This window comes from Tupaia chinensis, unplaced genomic scaffold (genome assembly GCF_000334495.1).
Source record: "Tupaia chinensis unplaced genomic scaffold, TupChi_1.0 Scaffold139767_1, whole genome shotgun sequence".
Lineage (NCBI taxonomy): Eukaryota > Metazoa > Chordata > Mammalia > Scandentia > Tupaiidae > Tupaia > Tupaia belangeri.
In genome coordinates, this window is record NW_006199647.1 from 2,623,172 (window position 1) to 2,631,894 (window position 8,723).

An 8,723-nucleotide genomic window follows, 5' to 3' on the forward strand; every position below is an offset into this window, starting at 1 on the left:
GATACAGCTAAATCAGCTCCAGCAATGAATATGTACCTAGCGTATACCGGCACTTTATAAAATGCAGTGATAATAATAGTTCTTTCCTCCAGAAACATACAGTCTATTGGAAAAAGGAACACATAAACAAAGGAGTTATTATAATGTGGTAAATACTAGGACAGAAAGATACGCATATTACTGGTTTACTAACAGGTTTATTGGAATAATTTATTTCGACCTACTAATTTTTCCTCTCTACTCTTGGCCTTGACAGTATTCACTAGCCAATCGACAAGTTCATGTTTCATGTCTGAAAATTGCATCCGTTGTCCTTCATATCTAAACCACAATTGGCAAATATACCTCTTAGTCCACTTGTGTAGCTATAAAATACCTTAGGCTGAGTAATCATAAGTAATAGAAATTATTTCTTACAGTTTTGGAGGCTGGGAAGTCAAGATCAAGGCACTGACAGGTTGGTCGTCTGGTGAAGTCCCTGACTGCTCCCAAGATGGCACTTTCAAAGCTGTGTCTTCAAGTAGCAGAAGGGATAGAAGCAGAAGAGGAGACGAACACTGCATCATCGCATGGTAGAAGAGCACCAGAGAACAAACCCATTCCCTCCTGTCCTTCAATTAGCCCTCCCTAATTCCATCCATCAGGGTGCTCCCCTCGTTACCTAACCACCTTCTAAAGGCTCTGCCTCTTAATACTATCATTTAGGCCATTAGGTCTAACTATATGAACATGGGACATATTCGGGCCATACCAACATGGCACAATGCCATCATTTGTTTCTCCCATGCCGTGGCAATCATTCCTCCCAATGAATTCTCACAAGCGTTCTCAGTATTCCAGGCAATCACTCCAGTAATTGGCACATGAGATGAAACCCATCTGCTTCCTTGGGTGTAGGTTTACATCTGCCAGTACCATATTGGCAGATGCTATTTGGGATCTGATTTCTTACCCAGCTAGAAATATCTAATTTTTTTTTTAATTTATGTTTCGGCTCTTTATATCCTTTTTATTTTTTTTTTATTTTTTATTTTTTAAGTTTTGCTACAGGACATGTGCACACACCCAGAGAGAGAGAGAAATAAAAAGTGAGACATCACCCCCCAGGGGATGGCCACACCACAATACCTTGTCTTTCACTCTCCTCTTGGGATTTGGGGCATGCACACGTGCCTGGCATGTTTTTCAAACCTCTGGGTCTGGGAATCGAATCACTCAGTTGGCCATGTGGGATCCAGTCGTTAACCTCCATGCTACCTGCTGGTCTTTGCATTCTCTTTTAAGCTCTCCACTAATGTATTCCCTATGAGAGGAAGTTCGAGATCCAAGCTCACTTGCAGAGCAGAGATAACTGAGATTTCCTAAATGCAATGTAAATGAAAGCGCACCTCATACTGTCAGCTTCACTCACATAGGAATGCTAGAGAACATGTCTGGGTATAAACTCGGGAGCTGTAATGTGCATATTTACAGATAAGACAAACAAGAATTAGAAAGAGTCAGGACTGAAACTCAGGTAGTCAAGATTTAGAATTGTTAATCCCTACTCTATATCACCCCCACTTCTCTAAATCCTTCTAAATGTTCCCAGGGAAAGACAGCACTCCTATCAGAAGTCTTTAGTTTTCTTCATAATATGCTCTTTTTAAAGTTAATTTATTTCATTCTTCTGAAAGAAACAGGTAACCCCACTAGGGTCTCAATGCCATGATCCATCGCCAGCTTTAGCCAGTCCAGATCATGGGCACACATATGCCCAGATCACCAGACATTAAGTTGAAATCTTCCCATGTGCATTAGCCTCAGAGAATACAACATTTCTGCTGCACCACCATCCAGCCACATATGTTATTGTAAAACACGTTGAAGAAATGGGTATATTCAGGAAAACACACACAGGAGAGCTAGTATGGCAAATTATTAACACCTCGCCGATTTAGGCGATGACTCTGAAACTTTTCCAAATAAAAATTGAAAGACAAAAGAATAATAGACCCAGGTTTCACTGAGTAAAAGGAAATTATTTCATCACATAGTCTTAACATTGTATATACCTCAGAATGTAAAGATAAAGTTGTTAAAGTTATTCAATCAAAACAACTTGACTAATTGGAATAAATGCAAAAGACAGCAGTCAAGACACTCAGGTTAAATTTCGGAGCAAAGTCATATAAAAACCACAGAACTTAAAAGCAGAGAGAGGTTTTTCAAATTGTCTAGTTGAACCTGGCCATTTTACTAGTGACGAAATTCAGTAGCAAAAACTTTAAATGAACTGTCTAAATTTCTGCAGAATGAGAATAACTTTAGTATCCCAGGTTAGAGTTTTGTCACTGACTCCTCTAGTAAGCAATGAAAAGCAATCAACAGGGCTTGAGTTTAAAAAAAAAAAAAGGGCGGGGGAGTAAAAGTATTATGGCTTTAGACTTCCTGACTCACAGAACTGAAGCAAGCATACAGAGGTAGCTCTAACTTCTAAGAGCAGCTGGCTAAAAAAGTTCTTAGGCCCTATTACATGGTTCTTCTGCAATGCCAAGCTCAAATTATCACACACTAAGCCTGTAGACAAGATTTTACTTTTCCTGTCATACAAACAGAAGTCCCAGAATTGAGTTTCCAGAATTGAGTTTCGTTGGCCCTGACAGGCCTGATTCAAGCCAATCACTAACTATAGAAGGTCAGGAGGGTAACATGTACTTGATACACTTAATAAAGGTCATATTCTCCACTCGTAGACTTGGGAATGGAGTCAACTTGACTGAAATCACAGGCTGAGAGTGAAAAAGAGATAGGTCAATGAAAAAACAAAAAGCTGGGGTACCATTAATACAAAAAAAGAGTATGGTGTCTGTGATAATAAATATGGTTTATCTAACAAAAAAAAAAGTAGATACAGATGACAATAGACAAATACAACATCTATCCATAAGTAACAGTTGAAAAAATAAAGTCTGAGACAAATCTTACCTTTTAAAATATTTCCCAGGGACCAGCAGTTGGTGTAATGGCTATGTCGCTGGACTCCCCTGGAGCTGGCCACGTTCCGAGTCCCAGACCTGGTAGCTTAAACTCATGCCGGGCGCATGTGCATGTGTGCCCAAGATCCCGAGAGGAGAAAGAAGGAAAAGGGATTATGGTGTTGCCATCCCCCCCCCGGGGGGGTGGGGTGATTTCTCGCTTTCTGTCTCTCTGTCTCTCTCTGTCTTTCTGGCGAGCACACACGCCCTTATAGCAAAAAAAAAAAAAAAAAAAAAAAACACTCCAAAAAAATTTTTTTTTCTAAAACACTTTTTTGGAGAGAGAAAAATATATCTGTTCTTCAGGAATGAAGTATATATCTATACTTCAGGAATGAATTAAAACCAATAGGCAGAGAAGAGTATATCGTTTGTTTGTTTAGAGGTTTTCACCTTAGGCATGTGTGCTTGCGGTGGGAGAGACACACACGGTGAGAGAGAAAGTGAGAAATCACCCCCTAGGTGGGAAGGCCATGGCCATGCCACAATCCCTTCTTCAGTCTTCTCCTAGGATCTTGGGCACACACACAAATGCAGCTGGTGTGATTTTGAAGCCACCAGATCCAGTTCTCAAACTGTGGTCAGCCATGTGGGAGTCCAGCAACATAACTACCATATCACCTGCTGGTCCCAAGATCATATAGATTTAATTCAGTAGATGGAAAAAACATCCTAATGATTAGAGTTACCCACTAATTAAGCAGACAGATCATGGAGTAATTAGTTTCCCATAGTGGAAGCCTTCAAGCAAAAGGAGAGTAACCGTCTATTCAAAATGTTGTAGAGGGATCCCTACATTGGGTGGGAGTTTGCTTTAAACTGCCTCTTAGACAGACGCCTTTCAGATTCTAAATTATTGACTGGAGCATGAATAAAAGATCCAAACCCATTGGAGAACTAAATTATTCAACAAAGGCAATAGAACTTTCAGCTATGAAATTGAATCCACCTGACTTGGAGTGCTAGATATCCCATTTTACAAGGAAAACAGATGCAAATCTCTTAAAATCATTTATTTCAAATTATAATACTAAAATTAATTTTGTAAGGAAATATGTTCCCTATAATTTCATCACGCAAAAATAAAATTATTTTAGAAATTTCTCTTTTAAATTTGACTTGTGCTGATGCTCATACAATTGTACTTTTGTAAGACTTTTTCCCTAAGCCAAGCACAGCTAAGTCTTTAATCTTGTTCTGGCTCTTGGGATACAACATAACTGAGTCACTGGCTCTACCACTGTCAGTCTCTGCTTTTAAGTTTTGGGTGTTTTTTTTTTTAGGATTTTGCCATAGGGCCTGTGCTCTTGCCAGAGAGAAACAGAGAGAGGGAAAGTGAGAAATCACCCCCAGTGGGGATGGCCACACCATAATCCCTTCTCCTTCATTCTTCTCCTGGGATTTTGGGTGCCCACCGTGATTTTCAAGCCACCAGGTCAAGAACTCGAACTGCAATTGGCCACGTAGGAATCCAGTTCCTTAACCACCATGCCAAATGCTGGTCCCTGCTTTTTAAAATTTTATGTAATTATTTAAATAAATAAGACATGAGACAGACAAACAGAAAGAAACATTATCCAATAGGGTCCCAATACCACAGTCCACCTATGGCCTCATCTAGCCCTGATCATGATCAAGGGCCTTTTCCACTTTATATAGAAAATATTTATCATGCTGATACAAAATCTTCATCTTTACCATTTTAAGGCCTTATACATGTGTGTTAGGATACCAGAGTTTACTCAGCCATACAAGAGGACAGGTAGGTTATTTTCAACTTTCCACTGTAGTTTTGCTTTGAAAATCTTTATTCAATTTTTCCTTCTTTTGCTTTTTTTAAAATTCTTATTTTTAATAGATAATTGTATATTCATGAGGTACAATGTGATGTGCCAATATATGTATACAATATGAAATGATTAAGGAAATTAATATATCTATCAGCTCACAGACTTACCATTTTTGATGTAATAAGAACATTTAACGTCTAACCTTTCAACAATTTCAAAATATACAATGCATCATTATTAAGTAGGTCACCAAACTGCAATAGATCTTGAAAGCTTATTCCTACTAACTGAAACTTAGTACCCTTTAACCATCTTCTCCTCATTCTCCATCCCTTTTCAATTACTTCCTAGGTCTAGGGTTAGTAGGCCAGAGTGTATGGTTATCTTTGGGGTTTCAGGCTATGTTTGCCAAAAGAACGTTCTCCAGTTACACAGCCATTAGCGACAGAAATGACTGAGATGAACTAGTGATATTTCCCTAAAGTATTGCCGACATCGGGTCTTATTCCACATTCTAAAACCTGCTAAGGGACATTAAATAGGTACTTAGTTTGCACATCCCTTGTTTTCCTCCTCTAATGAGTTGAAATAGCTTTCTCAACATATTTCTTTTAATGAAAATAACTCTTAATGTACATTCTTACTGTAGAGAGAGAACTCAGTAGTACATCTGGTATTAGAGAAAGGAAATAAAGCAGAGGATGGAAATTAACTACAAGGGGAAAGCAAATTTCTCCTTCTTCAATTCAGAATAGACTCTCAGGGAAAGCTAGGGAACACTGAGAGAGTATGAGTTCAGCATCGGTCTGACACAACTCCTTTAAACCAAAAGAATGCTAAAAGAAGTGAAGGTTCTCCAATAACTTCTTTTTCAAGCTAATTAACATATTAATCAGTTGGGACCAGCAGTTAGCGTAATGGCTATGTCGCTGGACTCCCATGTAGTCGACCCCGGTTTGTGTCCTGGACCTGGGATGCTTAAAACTCATGCCGCGCGTGTGCGTGCCCCAGGATCCCAAGAGGAGAATGGAGAAGGGATTGCGGCATGGCCATTCCCCCTGGGGGGTGACTTCTCGCTTTCTGTCTCTATCTCTCTCTGTCTGTCTGGTGAGCACACGCGCCCTATAGCAAAAAACTCTCAAAAAAAAAAAAAAAACTTTTAATCAGTTTTATATTAACATAAATTGTCCAGAAACCATTGCATTTTTCTGAAATTTTTGCTAAGATTCCAAACATCTCAAAATTAAGTTCCCATATTGAAGCCTCTGCTAAATAGGAAGGGGGCACATGAAAAATCATGCAAGAGGCAGAAATTAAAGCACAGAAAGCTTCTAAACAACATGACAGTGTGTATGTCAAAACTCAAACTGACAGACGAAGTTTGGGGTAGTATCCACAAATAGCTCATTTGTTTTTCAAGCCTAAATTACCAAGAATACAGATCACTCTGATTTGCTCATTTTTCCCTCTGGAAAGAATTTACAAATGAAATGGTGTGAAAGAACATTAATAATAAGATAACAAAGGCATAAAAGTGAGAGGTTAAAAACCCCGTTCCCATAGCAACTGTGCAAGTCATGTTTGCACTACACAGGCCACTCCTTGACTGTGCATCTGTTTCTCATCACTTATTAATTCCTGGGGAAACACAAGATGATACTCTCAATGAAATCACAAGTAAACTACATACAATTAGAGACAAACACATTATAGTTGCCTAGGTAATAACCACCTTCTGTTTCCCATGGGAGACTGGCGATGATGGTTATTCTCACCCAGCAGAGAGAATATGGCTCTCCTCTCCCATTAAATGTGCTTGAAAGTGAGTGATCTGGGAGGTAACCCAAAAGTGTCTTTTGTGGAAAATGCTACTACAGGTTGAGCATCACTTACTGGAACTGTTTGGGACCAGAAGTGTTTAGTATTTTAGATTTTTTTTTAATTTTGGAATATTTGCACAAACACAATGAGATATCTTAGGAATAGAACCCAAGCCTAAACAGAAAACTACTTGTGTTTTATATCTTAAACACATAACCTAAAAATAAGTTTATACAATATCTTTGTATCAAAACATTTTTTGTTTTCTTTAGTGACTGAAAGAGAGAAATAGAAAGTGTCCAGAACAGGGCCTGGACACTCAAGGTCTCCATGAGCTTACCGGGACCTTCACGTGGGTCAGCCTCAGAGCGTCACTCTTCACAGCTGTGCCGCCATCTAGTCCTCGTACTGTAGCATTTGAACGACTACTTGTCATGAGGAATCAGGTGTGGACTTTTCCCCTTGTTCGTACACTGGTGCTCAAAAAAATTACAGATTTTGGAACATTTCAGATTTGGAGTTTGGGGACTAGGGATGCTCAACTTGCGTTAGATTTGTTTAAACAGGTGATTCTCTAGATCTCAAATAAAAAACAGAGTTTCTATGAACAAAAGGATAACAGTCCAAAGAGAAACGCACTTACTAAACACAAGGTAGACAATTCTAAGAAAAGGTTCTGACTTCAGTCCCAGGTGAAAATCAAGGATTCTGACCACTCCTTAATGAAAGTTTTTGGCTTTTGCCAAGAGAAGCAGACTATAACAGCATTAGAAGACTAAAGTGGTAGCTTTAGGAGAGTAGAACCTAGACCTGGACCTAATACCTAGTAGTGTTCAATGAACACCTGTTAAAATACTGAATGCACTTCTCAAATAATTGAAAAGAAGCAAACAATGAACACCTGTTAAAATACTGAATAATGCACTTCTCAAATAATTGAAAAGAAGCAAAGACCAGTGTATTCTAGAACATTTCTGGAGCCAGATCGTGGTGTGATGTGATGACTAAGGTGGCTGGATTTCACATGGATTTCTTCATGATCTGACTCCCAGACCCAGAGGATTGAAAAACATGCCAGGTGTGCACACACGCATGCCCCAAATGCCAAGAGGAGAAGGGGAGAGAAGGGATTCTGCTTGGCCATCCCGTGGAGGGTGCTCTCACTTTCCCTTTCCTTCTCTCTCTCCCTGGTGAGTGCACACACTCTATAGCCATCGTCATTTTAAGAAACACTACTAAGAATTACACTGAAATTTCAAGAGTGAAAATGTCATTAGAGGAAAGAAATAAGGTCTATGAGGGCTATTACTGGGTTCCCATGGTAGCATTTGTTTCTGATTATACAAATATAGTATTAAATGCTGTCCTCTGGGTGTTCAAAGGTTTGATTTTCTGATTTGTGATAAGACTGTGTTGGGAAGAGACTATTGGGAGGCCATGAGAGAATACGTATGAGATTGTGTGATAGAGACCATGTACACAGACTGAAAGATTGTGTGTGAGAGGCTGTATGTGATTGAGAGCCTCTGCACGTGAGGTATGTATGACAGAAGGAGACAGCGTGTGTATGAAGGGACTTCAAGTTCCTGCAAAAACGTGAAATTAAAGTACAAGTTTATCTTGGTAGGGAAAAACTGAAATCCATACATAGTTCTCATCAACGCTTTTCTCATGAACTTCTTTAAGACCCCTTTTCAAATAAGAGAGACTGTATGGGAAACAGAGACAGAGATTGTTTGTGTGGAACAGATACTCTTGAGTTCCTAACTACTGAAAACCGCATCTTAAAATAAGTCCATGGCCAGACCAGCAGTTAGTGTAATGGCTATGTCGCTGGACTCCCATATAGTCGACTGCGGTTCGCATCCCGGACCTGGTGGCTTAAAACTCACGCCGAGCATGTGTGTGCATGCCCAAGATCCCAAGAGGAGAATGGAGGAGAAGAGATTGCTGCGTGGCCATCCCCCGGGGGGGTGATTTCTCGTTGTCTGTCTGTCTCTGTCTGGCAAGAGCACACGGCCTATAGCAAAAACCTCTCCAAAAAAAATAATAAGTCCATGTGAATGAATGTAAATAAATAAATAATAAGTCCATG

The 8,723-nt window shown here is 39.5% G+C and overlaps 1 long non-coding RNA gene across 1 annotated transcript in view; it reads right to left on the reverse strand.

Moving 5' to 3' along the window:
* Positions 1–432: 432 nt before the first annotated feature.
* Positions 433–8,723, reverse strand: part of LOC106736411 (uncharacterized) — a 9,276-nt gene continuing 985 nt past the window's right edge. Inside the window, exons 2-3 of the long non-coding RNA XR_001371424.1 lie at positions 6,969–7,101; positions 433–514 (exon numbers count right to left, since the gene is read on the reverse strand). This is a non-coding gene — a long non-coding RNA (uncharacterized LOC106736411). The remainder of the gene's footprint in view (positions 515–6,968; positions 7,102–8,723) is intronic.